Source organism: Juglans regia, chromosome 3 (assembly GCF_001411555.2).
Source record: "Juglans regia cultivar Chandler chromosome 3, Walnut 2.0, whole genome shotgun sequence".
Lineage (NCBI taxonomy): Eukaryota > Viridiplantae > Streptophyta > Magnoliopsida > Fagales > Juglandaceae > Juglans > Juglans regia.
In genome coordinates, this window is record NC_049903.1 from 8,513,120 (window position 1) to 8,525,454 (window position 12,335).

Consider the following 12,335-nt stretch of genomic DNA (forward strand, 5'->3'; position numbering starts at 1 on the left):
CAGTGTCCGACGTGGCTCCTTCCCTCCCTCGTTTCCTAGTATGCAGTGGAAGAGCCATATCCTGAAAATAGAAAAGGAGAAAAAATTATTTACATTAATGCATTTTTTTGTATTAATTTGAAGCTGCTCTGCATTAACGTTCGAACATTTTGTCTTTCACGTTCGAACGGTAAAGATAAACGTTCGAACGTTAGTTTATACGTTCGCACGATCAATAATGTAAATAAATTGATGTTCGAATGTAAAACATATACGTTCGAATGTAAAACATAGCCGTTCGAATATAAACAGTAAATAAATATTGGCTGAAGTACGTTCGGACGTTTATGTTTTACGTTCAAACGTATTTGTTTTATGTGTGAACGTAAATACGAACATCCGAACGTCGAAGCATGAATAACGTAGAAAATCACTACGTTCGGACGTTATAATTAAACGTCCGACCGTATGTGATTTACGTTCGAAAGTAAAATATAACGTTCGGACGTATGTCGTTTAATAATATTTAGAGTATACATTAAACGTTTATGAAAATTGATGAATAAAACGTTCGAATGTAAGAAGGTTACGTTCGAACGTAGAAGTCGTAACGGCTCTGTAATTTAAACGTCGTACGTTCGAACGTCTCGGTGAAACGTTCGAACGTTACGACGCAGAGCTGAGTCGACTCAACCATTATTGAAATCTCGAAAATTTCTCTACAAGGTTCTAAATGCCGAAATGTCACCGTAGAAATGAAGTATACACTTCAAGAAACATTTCTATGGTGACTATTCGGCCAATGGCTGGCCGTGGTGGCCGGAAAATGAAGTTGAATATCCGGCCACCACTTATCCCATTTTAAACAAAACTCAATCCAAATTTCAATAAAATATATGTTATTTGAATAAAAGATGATTGCCTACCTTTTTGTGACGGTTGTGGCGGAGTTGACGGAGGCGTGGCGGCGTGCAACGTAACGGACGTTTGTTGATGAATAGTTTTGGAAATGTCGTTTTGACGTTCGGTTTTGTGATAATATTTGAATGAGTTTTAAATATTTTGCCTTGCAGAAGATTGTGCAGGCCTTGTATATTTATAAGCGTAGGTAGTACAATAGAAGTAGAAGTTTAAATACAATAGGAGTCTAGAAGGTTTGAAATTCTATCTAGAAGGTAGCTGTTGAGTTGCCGTATTGTGATGCATCTTTATCGGAATGGATGAGTGCTGGTGCTTATCCGTTACTGAAGATATATCATTAACACGCCCCCTCAAGCCCAAGGTGGTGGAGACCACGTTGAGCTTGTCTCTGAGTGTCATGAAACGAGTAGTGGACAGTGCTTTGGTAAAAACATCTGCTAGCTGATCTCGAGTTGACAGGAACTGAACATGCAGACGTTGTTGAGCTACCATATCACGGACGAAGTGGAAGTCAATTTCCACGTGCTTTGTGCGTGCATGAAAGACTGGGTTAGCCGATAGGTATGTAGCGCCGATGTTATCACACCACAAAATTGGTGTTTTGGTTTGAGGAACACCCAGTTCAAGTAGAAGAGATTGTAGCCATTGAAGCTCGGCAGCTGTGTTTGCCAAAGCTTTGTACTCAGCCTCCGTACTAGAGCGTGCAACCGTTGCCTGCTTTTTACAGCTCCAGGAGATAAGATTATTACCAAGAAAAATACAGAAACCACCTGTTGATCTTCTGTCATCACGCGAGCCTGCCCAGTCCGCATCCGAGAAGGCTCGGAGTTGAGTGCTGGTGGATTTTGATATTCGGAGGCCAAATGTGAGTGTTTGTTTGAGGTACCGAAGAAGGCGCTTGACTGATTGCCAATGAGGTAACTTGGGATCTTGCATAAACTGTGAAAGCTTGTTGACAGAGTAGGCAATATCTGGGCGAGTGATGGATAGATATTGTAGAGCACCAACCGAACTACGATATAAAGTAGGATCTGAAAAAGGTTCACCATCAAATGCCGAGAGGCTTGTTGCTGTTGCCATGGGGGAGCTGACAGGTTTAGCATCCATCATATTTGTTCTTTTTAATAAGTCAAGAATGTAACGATGCTGTGAGAGCACAATGGCTTCTTTATCACGGACAACTTCTATGCCAAGAAAGAAATTTAAGCCACCCAAGTCTTTAATTGGGAATGAGGCAGACAGCGAGTGCAGTAAGGCATCAATAGCAGAGGGCTTGGAGCTGGTGATAATAATATCATCGACATAAATTAAAATGTAAGTAGTGTTTGTATCAGTGATCTGTATGAAGAGAGACGAGTCTGACTGGCAGCCACGAAAACCGAGTTCAAGAAGGCGGTTTGTCAACTTAGAAAACCAAGCTCTGGGAGCTTGTTTGAGGCCATAGATGGCCTTATGTAATCTGCAAATATGATGTGGATATTGAGGGTGAGAGAAGCCAGGAGGCTGCGACATGAACACTTCTTCAGAGAGCTCACCGTGCAAAAAGACATTATGAACATCAACTTGCCGAATGGACCATCCTGCCGAGAAGGCTAGAGATAACACAGTGCGCACGGTAGTGGGTTTAATGACAGGACTATAGGTTTCAAAATAGTCTATACCAGATTGTTGATGATAACCCTTTGCGACTAACCTCGCTTTGTACCGATCAATTTGTCCATCAGCTTTTCGTTTGATCCGAAACACCCACTTTGAGCCAATAACATTTTGAGCTTTATCTGGTGGAACAAGGGACCATGTATGGTTCCGCAGTAGTGCATCAAATTCATTGTTCATGGCCTGACGCCATTCAGAGTGTTTCACAGCAGAGGAATAACAAGTGGGTTCAACTGAAACAGAGTGAGTTTCGGCAATGAGGGCTTTGGGAATAGGATAGCGGGTGGAACCATCAGTGAAAACTTTGGGTCTGGTTATATTATTTCGAGCACGAGTTATCATGGGATGTGTGGAAACAGTTTCGGTGGGAGGAGGTAGTTCAGGTTCAGGGTCAGGTGTAGAGTTGGGAGAGAGTGAGGGTGAGATAGACGATGGTGAAGCAGGGGTTTGAGTTGTGTCTGGTACTGGAGGAGAGGGAGATGATGGATTATTTTCGGGACAAGTAACATCAAATCTGGGTTGGACGTGTGGAATACAGATTGGTTGATGAGTGGAGGAGGCTGGTGGCTTAGAGAAAATATGAGTGTCAGTAGAGAATGGGAACTGAGACTCGTCAAAAACAACATCACGGGAGATTACGTATTTGCCAGTGGATGGATTTAGACACTTATAGCCTTTGTGATGAATGCTATAGCCAAGAAAAATGCAGCGAGTAGAACGAGGTTGGAGTTTGTATCGGTTGTAGGGTCGAAGATTTGGCCAGCAAGCGCTACCAAAGACTCGAAGAAAATTGTAATCGGGAGTGAGTTTAAACAGTCTTTCAAAAGGTGATTTATGATGAAGAAGGGATGTGGGCATTCGATTTATTAGGTAGCATGCCGTGTCAAACGCTTCATCCCAGTAGGTTAAAGGAATGTGACTGTGATGGAAAAGTGCAAGGCCAGTTTCAACAATGTGGCAATGCTTTCGTTCAATTGCACCATTTTGTTGGTGTGTGTGAGGACATGAACGACGATGGACAATGCCGAGAGTATCAAAGATTTTGGTTAAAGGGCGGAACTCACCACCCCAATCAGATTGGATGGATTTTATTTTACAATTGAAGAAGCGCTCAACATATGGTTGAAATTTATGAAAAATGCTAGTAACATCACTTTTGCAAGAAATAGGATAAAACCAAGTGTATTTGCTATAATCATCTAGAAAAGTAATGTAATAACGATTTCCATTATTTGAAAGAATAGGTGAAGGACCCCATACATCCGTATAAATTAACTCAAGAGGACTCAAAGAATGAGTAGAGGATCGAGAGAAAGGTAATTGCTTGCTTTTGGAACTTAAACATGAAGAGCATGTAAGTTCGGATTTATTTGACTGAACTGGAACAGGAAGATTGAACTGGGAGATGACTCTTCGAACAATGTTGAAGGCAGGATGGCCTAAGCGAGAGTGCCAATGAGAGAAAGATGTACGCTCACCAATGAGAGCTGAAGGAGAGGACTTTGTGAGGGGTGAGAGTGGATACAACCCATGTTTACTCGGCCCTTGAAGCAGAATTGTCCCTGTTGCTTGGTCCTTTACAAAGAAACAAGTAGGATGAAATTCAAAAAAGGTGTTAGTGGCTTCAGTGAATTTTTGGACAGAAATGAGGTTTTTGGTGATATGTGGAACGTGTAAGACATTGTGTAATAAGAAGGAAAATTTGGGTGTGGAGATTCGGCTAGTGCCCAAGTGACGAATAGGAATTTCATTACCGTTACCCATTCGAATCTGATCAAACCCAATGTATTCCTCAGCGTTAACATTCAGATTAGCAAAGTCAGAGGTGAGATGATGCGTTGCTCCAGTGTCGGGATACCAGGAAGGATCAGAATTTTGAGATGATGAGGCAGCATAGGCTTGTATGTTGGGTGGTTCACTTTGATAGTTGTCATCATACCTGTGGTAACAACGGAGAGCAGTGTGACCAGTTTTGTTGCAGACTTGACAAACCAATTTTGAGGGCTGAGAGCAACCACGTCCCCTGCCTCTTGATCCTCTATAAGAGTTGGTTGCACCACGATGGCCAGAAGAAGATTGATAACGCCCCCCTCGATTAGGACGAGAAGAGACAGATTTGCCAGCAAAATTGGCACCAGCCACGGATAGATCTGCAGGAGGCTGATGTTGCTCCAGGCGGAGCTCATGCGCAAGTAGATGACCATAGAGATCCTGAAGGGAAATTGGTTCCACACGGGTGGTCACCGAGGTGACAAAGGGGTCATATTCCGGACCAAGACCTGCTAACAGAAAAGAAACAAGTTCAAAATCATTAAGCGGCTGATTTGCAGCAGCCAAGGTGTCCGCAAGAGACGTGAACTTGTGAAAATAATCAGCTATGGTGGAACTGCCCTTCTTGAGCGTTGCAAGCTGATAGTGCAGATTCATAGATCGAGCACGAGAGGAAGCAGTGAACATGGTTTCTAAAGTAGACCACACATCACGAGAACTGGTGCAGTTGACTATATGAGTCAAGATTGATTCGGATAATGAGGAGTTGAGAGCACTCAGGATGAGTTGATCCTGAAGCATCCAGGACGTGTAGGCTGGATTTGGTATTGGCTGATTTGAAGAGGAATTGACAAGTAGAGGTGGACAGGTGAAACTGCCATCGACAAAACCATAGAGATGCTGGCCTTTTAAGTATGGAACTACTTGCGCCTTCCATAAAAGGTAATTATCCCGTGTGAGTTTAATGGTAATGAGATTGTGAAGAGGCACAACTGAGGTGGATATAGGTGGTGGGAAGGGTGGGTTACGTGAAAAACCAGGAGGAGGCATATCAGAAGTAGAGGAAGAGTCTGCCATGAGTGTTTGACGTAAGTCTATAGGCTCTTGATACCATGTGATAATATTTGAATGAGTTTTAAATATTTTGCCTTGCAGAAGATTGTGCAGGCCTTGTATATTTATAAGCGTAGGTAGTACAATAGAAGTAGAAGTTTAAATACAATAGGAGTCTAGAAGGTTTGAAATTCTATCTAGAAGGTAGCTGTTGAGTTGCCGTATTGTGATGCATCTTTATCGGAATGGATGAGTGCTGGTGCTTATCCGTTACTGAAGATATATCATTAACAGGTTTTGGCCTTATATACACATAACGTTCGAACGTAATAGTAATTACGTTCGAACGTTTGTCAATTTAATTTCAAAAATAATATCTATAATATATTATATTATAAATGTTTATGTATTATATTAAGATGTTATATAATATTATTGACAATTAAGCCAAATTGGTTTGACGTTTGTGAGTACTTGTTATACTTATAAAGTTTAGCAATATGTTTATACATGTTGTTGTGATTTTATGCTTACTCTTGAAATAATTGTGATTATTGTTTATAAATTTTGTGAATAGTTTATGAGTTTATGGTGTTTATTGATGAATTAATATGTGTATAAATATTGTTGTAAGAATATTGTGCCCGAATTCTGTGATATGGATTTAATACATAAATATTCTTTATTATATACATTTATGTTCTCATTTAAAGTATTATGCTATCATACTATACAATGTAGTATATAGTTATAAATATATACAATGTAATATATATATTATATTATAAGTTAGTATATAAGTTAGAATTTAATAAGTAACAATTTAATATATATCCTTAAGATTTATATATATAGTATAGTTTATATATTATATACACTTATATTCTCATTTAAAGTATTATGCTATCATACTATACAATGTAGTATATAGTTATAGATATATACAATGTAATATATATATATTATATTATAAGTTAATATATAAGTTAGAATTTAATATGTAACAATTTAATATATATCCTTAAGATTTATATATATAGTATAGTTTATATATTATATACACTTATGTTCTCATTTAAAGTATTATGCTATCATACTATACAATGTAGTATATAGTTATAAATATATACAATGTAATATATATATTATATTATAAGTTAGTATATAAGTTAGAATTTAATAAGTAACAATTTAATATATATCCTTAAGATTTATATATATAGTATAGTTTATATATTATATACAATTATGTTCTCATTTAAAGTATTATGCTATCATACTATACAATGTAGTATATAGTTATAGATATATACAATGAAATATATATATTATATTATAAGTTAGTATATAAGTTAGAATTTAATAAATAACAATTTAATATATATATCATTAAGATTTATATATATATATATATATGGTATAGTTTATATATTATATACATGATTTATGTTCTCATTTAATAAGTATAGTAGGAATAGTACGTTCGAACCTTTCAAGTTAACGTTCGAACGTTAAACCAAGAGCGGCAAATTTCCCGCTCGATTAAGGTATCTGCGTGATTATTCAGACGTTCGGACGTTTATACTATACGTTCGAACGTTAATTAATGAAAATCACCAGAAAATTATGTACATCCGAACGCCAAATCTGTTAACGTCCGAACGTTAGTTAAATTAGTGCGGGATATTTCCCGCTCAAATATGGCAACACTTTGATGAAATGTACGTTCGGACGTCTTAGTTAGACGTTCGAACGTTCATCTGAAAATCTTAGAACGTTCGAACGGAAAATTGTGCTACATTCGAACATAGGGAAGGAAAGTGCGGGAACTTTCCCGCTACATTTTATGTTACATTAGAAGAAGGTTACATTCGAACGTGTATTTTAAACGTCCAAACGTTCTTGGCGGGAAAATTTTAAAATATAACGTTCGGACGTACAACTTAAACGTTCGAACGTATGAACTTATATATTAGAACATAATCAGTACGCGCACGGGAGAAACATATCATTTCTTCTTCTCCCGTGCGCGCAACAGAGAGTGAGAGGGTTAGAAATTCCTTATGGCCCGAGGCTCTGCAGGAGAGAGAGAGATAGAGAGAGAGAGAGAGAGAGGATTAGAGTGAGAGAGAGTTGAGTTAGAGAGTGAGAGAGAGTTGAGTCTTGGTAAGAAAAAATTTTAATTTATTGTCCTTTTATGAATTTTATGATATTTATATTGTGTTTTTGTTATAGAATATTTCTAATAAATTAGTATTGTATTTTTTTGAAGGATTGGTTGTTTTGGGAAGTTGGAAGATTTTGATTTGTAAGAGGCTAGAACAATGTGAGTGCTAGGTATATTTCTAAACTTTATCAATATGTTATTGCATGTGATTTTATGCTTACTCTTGAAATAATGTGATTATTGTTTGTATAGTTTGTAAATAGTTTGTGAATTATTGTAAAGTTTGTTGTGATATGGAATATGTTAATACATGTGACAATATATTATGTGAATATATTGTGTGTTATTGCGAATATATTGTGATATGAACTTGAGCAATTTAAATTATTATTTGTGAATGACATTTGAATATGTTTACATTGTTACAAATATATTGTCCTTAAGCTTTGTTAATACATGTTTTGTGAATATATACAATGTTATTGTGAATATATTGTGATTATTATTTGTATAGTTTGTAAATAGTTTGTGAGTTATTGGGAATATCTTGAAATATAAATTTGAAATATTGTGATAATAATATTTCAAATTAAGTAATAACAAATAAAAGTAACTCTTTAAGAATTATAATAATTAAAATTATATTATAACCTTTGAAATTTAAGTATGATAATTAAAATAAGAAACTTTAAGAATAGTAATAATTAAATATTGATAATATAATTTGAAATTAAGTAATAACAAATAAAAGTAACTCTTTAAGAATTATAATATTTAAAATTATATTAAAACTTTTGAAATTTAAGTATAACAATTAAAATTATACTTTAAGAATGATAATAATTAAAATTTTAATATAACCTTTAAAATACTCTTCAATAAAAAAGTCTTGAACCTACTAAATAAGTAGAGTTGGAATTAAGTAAATATACTTATTTATTATAAACTAAAGAGAAAGAAAATAAGGATCAAATAGATGCTTATATAAAAATTATATACTTATTGTCTATAATAAATAAATAACTCACTCAATTAAGTATAACAATTAAGATTATAATTGTGGAATGATAATAATTAAAATTATATAATAATCTCAGAAATTATATATAACAATTATAGTATAACCTTTGAAATTAAGTATAACAATTAAAATTATACTTTAAGAATGATGATCTTGTACACAACGAGGGAATATGATCTTGAAGAAATGTTGAAATTTTAATTTAATTGCTTGACTGTCATAGTCTCTCCGGCCTTGAGAGTTGTCAAGGTCGGACAGTTTGTGAGGGTTAAGTAATTAGATTAAAATTTAAACATTTCTTCAAAATCATTCTCCCTCGTTGTGTACAAGACACGAAACTTAGGGTCACATAATATTTTGTAAATGACGTTTGAATATGTTTACATTGTTACAAATATATTGTCCTTAAGCTTTGTTAATACATGTTTTGTGAATAATAATTAAAATTATAATTAAAATTATAATTAAAATTATAATAATTAAAATTATATAATAACTTTTAAAATTATATATATCAATTATAATCTCTAAATTTTAGTCTAATTGCTTGACTGTCTTAACTAAAATGTGATAATATAATTTGAAATTAAGTAATAACAAATAAAAGTAACTATTTACGAATTATAATAATTAAAATTATAGTATAACTTTTGAAATTAAGTATATCAATTAAAATTATACTTTAAGAATGATGATCTTGTACACAACGAGGGAATATTATCTTGAAGAAATGTTGGAATTTTAATTTAATTGCTTGACTGTCATAGTCTCTCCGGCCTTGAGAGTTGTCAAGGTCGGACAGTTTGTGACGGTTAAGTAATTAGACTAAAATTTAAACATTTCTTCAAGATAATTCTCCCTCGTTGTGTACAAGGCACGAAACTTAGGGTCACATAATTATCTTCCATCTCTCTTTAATTTAACAATATAACACTACTTGAAGGTGACATTGTTAATGTAAACAACATGGAGACATTGTTAGTATGATTTTTGCTAGATGCGTTTGACATTGCATAAATACCCTTAGACCCGTTTGGGAATCAGTGTACATTTATGTGTCCACTGATTTCTGAATTGTCCAGTGTGGACAGTTTGAGATTATATTATCTGTATTGTACATTTTTGTTACTCGTTACTTTCCACGTTTAATATGAAGTTTTGGTGTCTTCTTCTACTGTTCTTCGGGTATACTGTTCGTAGGGTTACAATCCCGATATTTGAACATGTATACTTAGAGAACTATGGGGAGGTGCTGCCGAAATTTCTACTAACGTGGAAATTAGTAGAGTGACGAGATTTGTGCAATATGGAGAATATAATCTTGAATGGGATAGGACCAACTACCTTAAAAAAGAAGCAATGGGAATTGGAGCATGACATGCATGTGGTATTTTCAATATACGTGTTATTAATATATAGATGTTTTTTGAAATGGACAAAAATTAGATGCGTCTGGACGATAGACTTGGAAAGGATTACGTACCCTATGCACGTGGAGTAAGAACCTTCATTGATTTTATATTTATATCTTTTAATTATTTACATTCATATTCGTTCTATATATTATATGCATGTGTACATATTACAATTAATATTTTTAATATATTTTATAGCACTTGAGTTCTACAAATGCACATAATAGATCCGCTCTGACTGTCGATCATCGTGCCGGTTCAAGGTCATTCCACCGTCTTGCTGAAAAAATGGTAATTAAAAAATTATAGAATTCATTTATTTTCTTGATATTCTTTCTGATAAATACTAACATTATCTTTTTAAAATTGTTAATATTGTCGCTTTGTTAGAAACGTGATGATCCTGAAAATTTTTCCCTCATTCATGTCTATGTTGCTGCTCACACTAATGAGCATAGTGAGTGGATGGATCCTGTCGCTGCAGATAATTATGTAAGTAGTGTTAATTTTGTTCAATAAATTATTTATATAACATTTTAATAGTTTATTTCTTATTTCTATTTCTTTTAATACGTTACTAAATTATTTACGATCATTACCTTTTAAATTGCAGAGAAAAATGATGGAGATGCAGTCGGCTTCTGAGGAATCATCTCCTAGTGACATAGACATATTCACGCAAGTGCTCGGGCCGCAGTCTAGTATGGCAAGAGGTTTGGGACGATCTATCAAGCATAAATGTTCATCCTCCTCAACCTCATCGGCTTCACAAATTAATAATCTTACGGCAGATTTAGAAGCTGCACGGCGTGAGAATGAGTATATGAGGTCGAGACAGCAAGAGTTAGAGTCTCTCTTAGAACGACAGTCTCATTTAGAGACGCGTTTGCAGGACCAACAGAGAGACCAAGAGGAAAGAATACGCAGTGAAGTGCAAGAGCAAGTGCAACGAGAGATGATGGTGCAACTGGAGCGTGTTATGTCGTTGCAACAGAATCCCCGTGGGCGAGGGAAAAAGAAGAAATAAATTTTATCAATATTTCTGACTAGTTTTAATATCTAATTTTGTGCTTTTATAAGACATTGTTATTATTAATTGGGTATGTAATATGATATAACATTGGTATTATGTTTTTAAATTTTATGAAATTAGTATTTCTGATCTGTACGTTCGAATGTAAATAAAAATCGTTCGAACTTTGGTTCACAGAACAAACGTTCGAACGTAAATACAATTTGATCGTTCGAACGTCAAACTGTACGTTCGAACGTATTCACGCTAAAATGAACAAACCGTTCGAACGGTAAAGCGATTAACGTTCGAACAAGGAACTTGCATTCGAACGCTCATTCGTTTACATTCGAAATAACGTCCGAACATTATACACGCTACGTTTGAACATTTACGTTTACGTTCGAACAAATATTCGAACGTTTATTGTAGTTAACGTTCGGACGCATTAACATTCGAACGTAAATATATTGCGTTCGAACGATTTTCAACGAACGTAAAATTCTCTCATTCGAACGCCAATCGGTCGGGTGAACGTCCGAATGTAAATATGATACGTTCGAACGATATTCAGCAAACGTCAAATTATCTCATTCGAACGCCAATCGGTCGGGTATAACGTCCGAACGTTTTATTTTACGTCCGAACGTTATTTTCTGTGACAGTTTATAACCGTCACAAAAACATGAACGTTCGAACGTTGTACCGAACGGAACACTTCCAACCGTCACTAAAAATATTTTTTGTGACGGTTGAATAGTAAAGCGTCACCAAATGTTTTCTGTGACGCACTTTAGGTGACGGTTGTGGTGACGGTTTCAAACCGTCACCAAATATGTTTAGTGACGGTTTGTCCTTTTTTGGTGACAGTTTCCTTTGTCACAAAAGGCACATTCTGTTGTAGTGATATATGCATCCCAAGGGCTCGTTTAGAGACAGAAACTTGCATCTCATCTCATCATTACAACTTTTTTAAATTCTCACACAAAATATAATAAACAATTCAATTTTTTCAAATCTCAAAATAATAATAATATTAAAAAAATAATATTTTAATAATATTTTATTTAATTCATCTAAAATCATCTTATCTCATTATCCAAACGAGCCTAAACCAGTGATTTAATATACCGCTTCGTTATATTTTTAATTTCGTAGCATCCTAAATCAGTGACTGTACTTAAAATAGGTAAGAAACGCAAAGTTAAAATAAATTAATATTTTTATGATTTGGCAAAATCGTATAATTAGTTGGTTATAAAATGAATCGCAAAAAGTTATGTCCATATATATCATTATTATTTTCTTTTACGTGCATGGATAATGAACTTTTTATTTCTA